The sequence below is a fragment of the Pleurodeles waltl genome, chromosome 10 (genome assembly GCF_031143425.1).
Source record: "Pleurodeles waltl isolate 20211129_DDA chromosome 10, aPleWal1.hap1.20221129, whole genome shotgun sequence".
NCBI lineage: Eukaryota > Metazoa > Chordata > Amphibia > Caudata > Salamandridae > Pleurodeles > Pleurodeles waltl.
Window position 1 is genome coordinate 78854791 of NC_090449.1, and position 12828 is coordinate 78867618.

Below are 12828 nucleotides of genomic sequence, written 5' to 3' on the forward strand. Positions count from 1 at the left end.
ATGTGATTTATTAGTATTATTGCTACTAATATTATTATTTTCTCTTCCAGGGGATCCTCATCAATAGCGATAAACACTGAATATTCCCGCCCACGTGCAGGGACCCCGGAGCATATACACACACACATGTATATATATGAAATATATATATGAAAAGTAACATTTTAGTAGAGAATTTCAATACAAATATATTATATACATGTGTAAGCAATAATGCAGTCTATGTTGAGAAGACAGGCTAAAAATGCTTTATTTTTTAGATTTTCTTTTTTTTTAAACATAAATGAAACTCTTCAATTAAAGGTAAAAACCTTCTGCAGGCAGAGTAGAAGGCATCGAAAGTATCAACAATCCACTGTAAAAGAAAAAAATGACATTGAAAATAAAGGAGCATTATTAGCCAATAGGCTGCATGCAGTTTAACACAGCAGAACCGAAAAACTGGCACCGTGCCTTTAAGAACCTCAGCACCTCCAGTATCCCACCATGCCTCAGAGGTGAGAGTGAGTTGACAGTTGTTTCACAGTTAGTTCAGTTCTTTTTTCTGGCTCCTTCTGTGAGGATCCTGGAGCACTGAGCTCTCATTTTTCTCAGTTTTTTGCCAGAAAAATATTCTGAAAACCCTTTTTTCTCTGCTTTACTCAACGTTTTACCTTATTACCTGAGTAAAGTAACAACTTTTCTCTGAAAAATGCCTTCACTTTTTGTAAAATGCCCTTCTTGTGGCAAAAAGAAGGCCCAGTCAGATCCACACTCAGTGTGCATAGTGTGTTTGCCACAGAGTCACTGCCCTGAGACCTGCAAGCACTGTAAGAATCTGTCTAAGAGAACTCTGAAGGACAGAGAAAGGATTTGTCTGCATTGGCTTCATGAGAGAGAGAAACATCATCCTCCTCTCTTCTTAAGAAGATCTCCAGAGACAGATACTCTTCTGACAAGCGACGAGCCAGATCGACGTCAGCCGGTAGGGAAATTTCTGTTTGTTCGCAGTCGACGTCATTGCTTCCGTCGTCGCATCAACATCGCCAACTGACGTCGAAGAGTACACCTCCGTCAACGGTGATTCAGACGACGTCAGGGGACATGGCTTTGAGGAAACAACTCCCTCATTGGGATAGATCTCCGTCGACGGCCACCCACCGATCGACGTTGAGTATGCACAGGAGTGCTCATACGCTGTCAAAGGCAAGTCAAGATCCTCTGACATCGAAACATCCAACGTCAAAGTTGACCACAAGGGCAAGTTCGCCACTGACAAGACACCATTCAACGTCAAGACACTCGCCACCATTGGGGCATCGCTCGACATCGAGGTGGTCAATGTCGAGGCATACACCTCCGTTGGGCCATCAGTCACCGTTGAGGCATTCAATGTCGAGACTCGAAAAGTCAGAGAGGTCACATTCGGCGTCAAGGGTTCGTCGATCTCCGTCGATGACATTACAGCATTGCTCGACTTCGAGACAATCATCACCGTTGACGACTGCATCACAAAGAGCGCCTCAACATCACAGCCCTCATTAAAAGACAGCAACAGGGCAACAGTCACCTGCTGAGACGGCTTTACCTCCTCAAGACCCGGTTGTCACTATACCGAGCAGATCATTTGGGGTGTCCTCAAGGGCCTCTTCTCAAGGACAACTTTCCCCCATAAATCTGTCTCCGGGGTGGCTGGAAAGCCTTAACAAAACTCCGGCTTCTCCAGAGTCGCAATATTCACGGCTATATTCTCCCTCGGCTTCCTCTCCATGAAGACCATCTCCAACAACTCTTGCCAAACGGACAATGTCACCATCTGAACAGCCCGATTCACAACGACGGCACAGTCCTTCATGGTCACGCACCAGAAGTAGGTCACAATACAGACGATGGTCAAGATCCTGAGTCTCTAGATCCTGTCAAGAAAAACTCAGATCCCCTTCATGGTCCACAGCATTTGAGTCTTCGATTAGAGACTATTCACCTACTTTGACAAATACTTCTCCGGCAAGAGTTTCTCCATTCGACGATATAACCACTTTCGACGAAGTGTTGGTTAGAGGGGCCCAGAAGCTCAATATAGACATTCTGGAACCAACAACATCATCGTCGGTAATTTTTGAAACGCTGCACCATCGTGCCTCTTCTAGGTAGCTGTTACCACTAGTTCCTGGTCTTCTATGGACACTTTTTTGACACCAGCAAGCCTGCGAGCAGCTCCAGCGCGGATCGTAAAGAAATATAAGGTGCCAGACCAGGACCCTTTATTTCTTAGAGTTGATCCCCCTTCGGACTCTGTCATTCTAGCTGCCGCCCGTAAGACCCATTCCATGGCCTGATCATCAACTGTCCCTCCAGATAAGGAGAGCAAGCATCTGGACTCATTGGGCAGGAAAATGTGTAGTACCTCAGCAGCTTTTATGAAAGCTTCTAGTGCCTCTGCACTTTTGGGAAGATACGACCGTTCTTTGTGGGACTCTCTGAACAGGTTTGTAGAGAAATTGCTGAGAGAAGACAGACAATACTTCCAAGAGTTCCTTCAGGAAGGAAGTCTGGTACCCAACCAGGTAATCAGTGTGGCTGTAGATGGCTCGGGCTTAGCGGCGCATCGGTATGCACATGGCATATGTGCATGGAGGTCATCTTGGCTGTGCCTTACAGATTTAAAACAGGAGGCTCAACATTGCATCCTGAACCTGCCATTCAATGGGAACTCTTTGTTTGGGACACATATCGATGATGAGATGGCCAAAATGAAGTTAGAGGTGGACATGCTGAAAGCCGTAGGGCTAGACAGAAGCAAAGAGTATCGAAGAAGGTGTAGGCCATATGATAGGTGCCTATATCAGCAGAGGGTTCAAACCCCTCATTGGTCACAAAGACCACAGCAGAGACAAGGGTGACCGTTCTAACTGTCCCTCAAGACTACAAGAGAGCGCGGTTCAAGTAGACAAAATCAGTCTACCCCCAAAACATCTGGCAAACAATGAGGATTCGCTTCCCCTAATTCTGTCCACCACTCCAGTGGGGGGAAGTATTACAAATTATGTAAACAAGTGGCACACCATAACAAACGACAAATGGGTGCTAAATATTGTCGAGAATGGATATTTTCTTTGTTTCAAATTTCCTCCTCGTCCGGTGCCTCCAACAAAAGCAAAGTGTCTCCAACAGTCGTTGCTAAAAAAAAAGAGGTTATCATTCTGCTACAAAAACGAGCTATAGAAAAGGTTCCATCTTCTCAAAGAGGAAAAGGAGTGTACTCCCGCTATTTCTTAGTACAAAAGAAGGGCCAAGACGGGGTTTTCAGACCCATTTTAGATCTGAGACATCTGAACAAGTACATTTGAAAAGAAAAGTTCAGAATGCTGGCCCTTCATCAGATATTTCCTCAGCTCCATCAAGGGGACTGGATGTGTTTCATAGATCTGCAGGATGCATATTTTCACATCCAGGTTATAGTGAAACACCGAAAATTCCTTCGCTTCGTAGTTGTATCCCAACATTACCAATTCTGGGTGCTGCCCTTTGGGCTTAAATCAGCTCCTCGAACATTCTCCAAATGCATAACAACAATAGCAGCACACTTGAGAAAAAAGAATATCTTCATTTACCCGTATCTCAACGATTGGTTACTGACAGGCAGCACTGCAGAGCAAACCTTGAACCACCTCTAAATTGTTTTGGACACCTTCAGTACTCTAGGTCTGCAGGTCAACTTTCGAAAGTCCATGCTCACTCCAACCCAGAGACTCCATTACCTAGGGGCAATGCTGGACAGCAATCTAGAAAGAGTGTATGCTTCGGAGGAGAGACTATTATCAATAGCACAGAAGTGTCACACACTTCTTCACACTCTACGACCTACAGTCAGACAAATAGCATTGCTACTGGGCTCCATGGCCTCCTGCATTTTCATTGTCCTGAACGCCAGATTACACATGAGACCTCTTCAGGAGAACCTGGAAGATCAGTGGAGTCAACTCACAGCCAGATGGGAAGACAGAATAATCCTTTCAACTGTGGCAAAAACATCGCTGTAGTGGTGGACTCGCCAACAGCATCTGTTGGTAGGGGTTCCTTTTCATCAGAGTATTCCTACCGAGACCCTCGTAACAGATGCATCACTACAGGGTTGGGGAGCTCACATGGGTCCTCTCCAAGCGCAAGGCCTCTGGTTGAAAAAGGAGCAGAAATACCACATCAATCTGCTGGAACTGAGGGTGGTTCATCGGGCTCTCAAGTCGTTTTACCCATCCATCAAGGGCAAATCCATTTTTGTCCAAACAGACAACATGACCTCGATGTACTATTTGAACAGACAAGGGGGAACAAGATCTCGTCCTCTGTCTCAAGAGTCACAAACCACCTGGCACTGGTTAATAGCGAGGAGGCTGTCAATCCCAGCGGTTCACCTTCCGGGGGAACAAAATTAAAAATGGATTTCCTAAGTCGAAATCTATCAGACTCTCACGACTGGGTGCTTCACGACGAGGTTGTAGCAGACATTTTCCATCGGTGGGGGCATCCTCAATTAGACCTGTTTGCCGACGAAACCAACCAAAAATGCTGCATCCAGGTTTTACTGACCAGGGATGAAGGAGAATGCCCTGTTGATAGATTGGTCAGGGACATTTCTCTATGCTTTGCCACCCATTCCCCTGATACCCACGGTGATCAACAAGCTCTACAGGTCCAAAACCAGGATGCTACTAATAGCCCCAAAATGGCCTCGACAATATTAGTACACAGATCTCCTCCAGATGTCAGAAAAACCTCACAAGAGGCTGCCGTGCAGACCAGATCTTCTCCACAGATTAGAAGGGAAAGTTCTGCATCCCAACCTTCCCTCGCTGAGCTTGACGCCATGGCTCCTGAATGCCTGCAGTATGGACATCTAGGCCTCTCGCAGGAATGCATGGATATTTTAAAGGAGTTCAAAAGACCATCAACGCAACACTCCTATGCGTTCAAATGGAAGAGGTTCTACATATGGTGCAGACAGAATTATTTCAGTCCTATCCTGGCTCAAGAGGAGGTTATCGTGCCTCATCTCCTCCATCTTGCGAAGTCAGGACTGCAGTTCTCATCCATTAAGGTACATTTGTCTGCCATTACAGCTTATCGTAAATCCCCCTCACAAAAGTCATTCTTTACTATACCAGTGGTTAAGGATTTTTTAGAGGGCTTGAAAAAAGTTTTTCCACCAATTCGTATACCTTCACGTCCATGGGAATTGAATGTGGTTTTGTCTAGACTTATGGCCGCTCCCTTTGAGCCCATCCACCAAACTTCTTTGCAACACCTTACGTGGAAGACACCTTTTCTTGTTGACATTACTTCAGCTAGAAGGGTCAACGAAATTCAGGCTCTCCGTTCAAAGGAACCCTATACAGTTTTTCACGATAACAGAGTAGTTCTACGGACCCACCCGGGGTTTTTACCTAAGGTGGTTTCGGACTTCCATATTAATCAAACCATATTGCTTCCAACATTTTTCCCAAACCTGCTACTCCAGCAGAGAGAGCATTGTACTCCCTGGTCTTGAACAGGGTGCTAAAATGTTATCTTGATAAGACTATGGGCATCAGACAATCTGATCGCTTATTTATAAACTATTGACATACGAGAACAGGTAGAGTGGCCTCAAAACAGATTATTGTTGATAGTTTCATGTATTGTGACTACATATCAGTTAGCTAACAAGCAATTGACTGCCAAACCTAAAGCTCATTCTACAAGAGGCAAAGCGGCAACTATAGCCCTTCTGAAGAATGTACTCATCTCTGAAATATGCAAGGCTGAAACATGGAGATCGGTGCGTACATTTACGAGGCATTACTGTCCTGATTCAGATGCTAAAATAGACACTCAAGTGGGTTCTTAAAATTTCTTTAACTAAGATAAATGGACTGCCTGGGCTTTTCTCACTCCGTCCGCAGGGGTATGGTACGTGCTTGCTAATCTATTGAGTGATAATGACTATTGATGAGGATCCCCTGGAAGAGAAGGATAAGTTACTTACCTGTAAATCCTAGTTCTCTTCCAGGGGTATCCTCATCAAATTCATAAACAACCCACCCTCCTCCCCGGATGTGATTTGAGAAGTTCAGCAGTACTCATTGGTCTAATCTATTTCTTCTTACCACCAGAAAAAAGTACTGACCTAACTGTGAACCAACTGTCACCTCACCCTCACCTCTGAGGCATGGTGGGATATTGGAGGTGCTCAGGGTCTTAAAGGCACAGAGCCAGTTTTTTGGTTCTGAGGTGTTAAATTGCATGCAGCCTATTGGCTAATAATGCTCCTTTATATTCAATGTAGTTGTTTTCTTTTATAGTGGATTGTTAATACTTTCTATGTCTTCTACTTTACATGCAGAAAGTTTTTACCTTTAATTGAAGAGTTTAATTAATGTTTAAAAAAAAAAAAACTTTTAAAAAATAAAGCATTTTTAGCCTGTTTTCTCAACATAGACTGCATTATTGCTTACACATGTATATTATATATTTGTATTGAAATTCTCTACTAACATTTTACTTTTCATATATATTTCATATATATATATATATATATATATATATATGTGTGTGTGTGTTTGTATGTGCTCCGGCGTCCCTGCACGTGGGCGGGAATATTCAGTGTTTATGACTTTGATGAGGATACCCCTGTAGGAGAATTAGGATTTACAGGTAAGTAACTTATCCGTATTTTTTAACTCCTGAGCTATTTGGGGTAGTTTGCGCTTAGGGCTCCATAACTTTTTTCCACAGAAGGTATCAACGTCAAATTTGTGACCTTTTTTCCCAACATCCTGGCGATTCTAAAAGTACCCAGGTTTCATGGATTCCCCTGAAGGAGATGGAGAACAAAGGGAAAATATGGCTACATTTTGTTTTTTTCTGGAAAAATAGAAAAAAGTGCTCTAGATAAAAGTCTGTTTGTTTTTCTAAGAATGGCATCAATGAACGGTTTGCTGTGCTAAAGTCATCTTCATCCCAGCTTTTGGAAATATGCAGAGCTGAATGAAACAACCTAATTCTTTACCACAGGTTTGGCATTTTTCAAAGAGGTAGCCCATTTTTCCTATTTTTTTATGCTTTCAACCTACTTCCAGTTTGTGGTGGAAACCAGTGTTAAATCCATGGCTAAACCAGCAAAGTTATATATTTAGGAAAAGTGGACAAAATTCCAAATTGAGCAAGGGGTCATATGTGTAGACCCCTCAAGATTTTCCCTAAGAAACTAAAGGCCTGATTTAAAGTTTGCGGACGGATTACTCAGTCACAAACGAGAAGGATATCCCACCTGTTGTATTACGAATCCCATAGAATATAATGCGATCCTAAATGGCAGCCAGGATATCCGTCACATTTGTGACGGAGTAACCCCATCCACCAAAGTCTAAATCAGGCCCTAAGTGTTGAAATAAAGAAATATTGAAAACTAGTAGGAAAAAAACAGTAATTTGTGACAGTATTTTTATCTGTAAATTTTTGTCACAATGGTTGATTTACAAAGGCAATGTACCATTATGTTTGCTAGACCCTTTTGGTTGTGGGGATACATAGGGTTTATAGGTTCTCGAAGAGCCCCAGGTACCCAGAGCCAACAACTGAACTGGACTGTGGAGTGGATTTTTATTGTGTACTGAGTATAGACTAATTCTTATGGTGAAATATGTAGAGTGAAAAATAGGTATGAAGGTAGCCAATTTGTTTCCTATATGGGCAAAAGATATGGAATTTAGGAACAGTGGTTATTTGTACATCTCTGAATTTGTGGGTAGTGGTAGGAACATAAGATTTAGAAGGTAGTTTTCAAAATGTCTTCTTTCTTACACACTGGCTTACATTTGGAAGGCACAAAAGCAACAAAATCCAGTTGGTAATAACAAATATCCTACTATTTTATGCTTCCACACATCTTCTGATAAAAATGGTACCTCCCTTGTGTGGGTAGGCCTTGTGCCTGCGACAGGAAATGGCCCAAAATGCAACATGGATACATCACATTTTTCCCACTTGAAACTGACCCTTTTTGTGTAAAGTGGGTAGCTGTGGATTTTACGCCCTAGCCCAGCTGGCACCTAGAGAAACCTAGCAAATCTGTACCTTTTTGTACAACTGAACACCTAGGGGAATCCAGGATAGTGTGACTTGTGTGGCTGTCACCAGGTCGTTTTACCCAGAAGTCCTTGCAAACTTCAAACTTTGACTAAAATAAAAAAAATTCTCACATTTCTGTGACGGGAAGTTCTGGAATCTGTCGACAGGCACAAACGTCTTTCCACCCACTGTTCCATTAAGTCTTTCGATAAAAATGGTCAATCACTTGTGTTGGTAAGTCTAGTGCCTGCAACAGGAAACAGCCCGAAATGCAACATGGATACATCAAATTTTTCCACTCACAATTGACCTTTTTTTTTGCACAGTGGGTAGCTGTGGATTTTTGGGCCCTATCTGAGCAGGCACCTAGGGAAACCTAGCAAACCCGTACATTTTTGTTGTATTTCACAGAATCCTTTGCAAACCTCAAACTTTGACTAAAAAAACAAACATTTTCTGGAATCTCTGGGTAGCCAAAAATGTACTTCCATCCAGCATTCGCCTAAGTCTTCCAATAAAAATGGTGCTTCACATGTGTGGGTAGGCCTACTGCTTGCGACAGGAAACGGCCCAAAACGAAACATGGCTAGATCACATTTTTTCCACTGAAAAGTGACCTTTTTGTGCAGTGTGTCTAGCTGTGGATTTTGGGCCTCACCTCAGCTGGCACCTAGGAAAACTTAGCAAACCTGTACTTTATTAAAAACTGTACACCTAGGGGAATTCAAGATGAGGTGACTTGTGTGGATCCCATCAGGTTTTTTACCCACAATGCCATGTAAACCTCAAACGTTGCCTGAAATCACGCATTTTCCTTGCATATCTGTTATGGAATCTTCCAGAACCCGCAGAAATTCACACAATTACTACTACCCAGCATTATCCCACTTATGCCGATAAAAACGCTTTCCCACTTGTGTGGTTGGGCCTAGTGCCCGCAACAGGAACAAGGTCAATGTGAGCTCTTGCGTGGGGGCTTCATTGACCTGCAGCGTCTCTGAACGCCAGGGCAATGTGCCCCCACCCGACCTTCAACACTGAAGTGCACCAAGTAGAGCTTGGAGGAAGGCAGCAGCACTTATTCGTTCATCCCATCACAAGGAAAATTTGTCAGAACGACCCTGTTGACAGCAGCAAAGACTCTGCCTCAAAAGAGGAGATTTGCCTGTGAGGAGGAAGCTGCACCCGAGGCTTGCCGGGGTCCGATGCCAAAGAGACACTGAGGCATGGGCACCTGACCTCCATAGTGTATGAGGGCAATACAATCACCAATTCTAATTTCCATTGTGCATTTGATACCAGACACAGCCTCCTGGGGGTGTAACACCCACATCGTTCACAGACACCATGGCCCTCATTACAACCCTGGCAGTAAATGCCGCTTACCGCCGTGTAGAAGACCGCCAACATACTGCTGCGGCCGCGGAATTCTGCTACAGGTATTATGACCCACAGCTCGGAATCTGCCATAATACAGACACCCACACAAGTCTGCCACACCAAAGGTCAGTGATAAACTGGCGATAACAAAAACCTCCACCATCACGCCAACAGGAATACGCCCACACTATCACGACCCACAAACCAACACGGCGGTCTCTCAACCCCAGTAATCCATTTTCTGTACACACTGGCGCGCTCAAAATACACACACATTTACAAAACACAACCACATTGGACAATTCGAAATACACACACCTGATACACCTACACACACCACACACCCAATCCAATATAAAGCACACACCCACATCATCCACAAACCCTTACTACCAGAAATTTGAAAGCAGGCCACAGAGAGACACTACCTAAAACAACACCAGCATCCACAGACACACAACACTATCACTTACACAACATCCACGCACCTCAAACAACATACAACACATCCCCTCACACATCACAACAAACACCACCTTACACATCACCCACACCACATCATTGCACCTCAAAGACACCCCAGGTTCTCTGAGGAGGAGCTCAGGGTCATGGTGGAGGAAATCGTCCGGGTAGAGCCACAGCTATTCAGATCACAGGTGCAGCAGACTTCCATTGCAAGGAAGATGGAGCTATGGCGCAGAATTGTCGACAGGGTCAACGCAGTGGGACAGCATCCAAGAACACGGGATGACCAGGAAGAGGTGGAACGACCTACGGGGGAAGGTGCGTTCCGTGGTCTCCAGACACCAGATTGCTGTACAGAGGACTGGCGGTGGACCCCCACCTCCTCCCCAATAACTAACAACATGGGAGGAGCAAGTCTTGGCAATACTGCACCCTGAGGGCCTCGCAGGAGTAGCTGGGAGACTGGACTCTGGTAAGCCAAATCTTTATTACCATATCCCCCCACCCCACCTGTATGCCATCACATACCCACACCCTCTCCCTCAACCCCATCACTCCAACGCCTCACATACGCCCCACAATCACAACCCAGACATCCCAATACCAAGCCCTGCATGCAACACCAAAGCATGGACACCCATCATCAAAGCATGTCCACTACAGATACCCACACAGACCCCAAATCAACTATCACACAAGGACCAAGCCAAGAATGCAAGCACTGGAGTACATGGTCACTCACCCATTGCACACGATGGCACACACAGATGCAATAATCAGGCCTTTACACCCCTACAGGGCCCCTACTCAATGTCACCGGACAGGAGGTGCCAGACATACCCAGTCCCCCCACAGAAGAGACCCACAGTGATGGCAGCAGCTCTGCACAACTGGATCAAAATGACCAGCCCGGCCCATCAGGGACCTCGGGACAGTCGGTTCCCCTGACACTGGCACAAGCCACCACAGAATCTCCCTCCTCAGGAAACACCAGCACAGCACCCACCCAGCGGGCCCATCCCTCTGTCCCCAGGACAAGTCAATCAGCAGCGTGTCCACCACTACAGGGTACCCAGGCAACCCCACTAACACAGGACGATCAGGGACCTGGGGGCAGTGGCAGTGGGCACACGGTTCAGGGGACAGAGGCACAGGAAAACAGGGAAGCTGGGAGGACTGCTGTGCGACGGGGGAGGACAGGCCCAGGGAACCCACTCTCCACGAGGCACTCTCCAACATCATGGGAGCTTACCATCATTCCCAGGAGACGATGGCAACAGTACTGGCCAAGTTTCAGGAGACCCAGCGGCTGCAGGAGGAACACTACCTTGGGATCAGGGAGGACTTGAAGTCCAATAACAACACCCTGGTCACCATTGCAGGGGTGCTGCAAGACCTTGTCAACACCAGGAGGGACACAGTAGCACAACAAGGGGCCCCGACACTAGCCTGGACGATGAACAGCCCTCCACCTCCGCCGGCGCTAGTGGACAGGAGGCACTGCCACAGGAACACGACACCAGCACCCCACCCCCTGCAGATGGAGAACCACCCCGCAAACGGTCCCTGAGATCCAGGAACAAGACAGAGAACATTGCCAAGACCCCCGCCAGGAAATGAGACCCCCCCTGAATGTCACCCTTCTGTCCCACTTTGTCACCCTGTCCATCCTTAAACTGCCATTGCTCCACTTCCTATGCCCCTTTGGATAATGCACCTGTGAAACAAATAGACTGGACTCTGCCATGGACATTCCTTCACCATCCCCCCAGCCCATTTTACAACCCCCTCCACGTATTTGCACAGAAATAAACACACTTCAATCACAAAACAATCTGGAGTCAGTCTGTGCTTTCACAAACGTGTAATTGCAATAACCATGGAATATAGCAATGTCAATTTACTTGTGCACATACCGATGTAACACAGCTGTAGGCCTGGAGGAAATATAGCAGAGGGTACAAAGTGGGACCCACATCTGTGAAATGGAAAGTCAAAGTGACAAGTCAGGGTCCATACACTGAGTGAAAAAGACAGACTTATGCTAGCTCCAGAAATTGTATGACGTGGGAGGCAGGGACATTTTCTTACCTGTGTCTCACTGGAAGTATTGCATGATTATGTTGTTTCGGTTGTCGATATCCTCTTCTTCTGCCTCCTCTTCTTCACTGTCCACAGGCTCCACAGCTGCCACAAGACCACCAGCTGGCCCATCCTCCTGCAGAAAAGGCACCTGCCGTCGCACAGCTAGGTTGTGCAGCATACAGCATGCCACGATTATCTGGTACACCTTCTTTGGTGAGTAGTAGAGGGAACCACCTGTCATATGGAGGCACCGGAATCTGTCTTTCAGGAGGCCGAAGGTTCGTTTGATCACCCTCCTAGTTCGCCCATGTGCCTCATTGTAGCGTTCCTCTGCCCTTGTCCTGGGATTTCTCACTGGGGTCAGTAGCCATGACAGGTTGGGGTAACCAGAGTCACCTGCAAATATCGAGGGACAAATGTTAGACACACACTACCCCTTAGGGACAACACCATACCCAGACACCTATTTACACTGTATTGGGTCCTTGGCCTCACCTATTAGCCACACACAGTGCCTCTGGAGTTGCCCCATCACATAAGGGATGCTGCTATTCCTCAAAATGTAAGCGTCATGCACTGAGCCAGGAAACTTGGCATTCACATGAGAGATGTACTGGTCTGCCAAACACACCATCTGCACATTCATCGAATGGTAGCTCTTCCTGTTTCTGTACACCTGTTCACTCCTCCGGGGGGGGGGGGGTACTAATGCCACATGTGTCCCATCAATGGCACCAATGATGTTGGGGATATGTCCCAGGGCATAGAAGTCACCTTTCACTGTGGGCAAATCCTCCACCCGAGGGAACA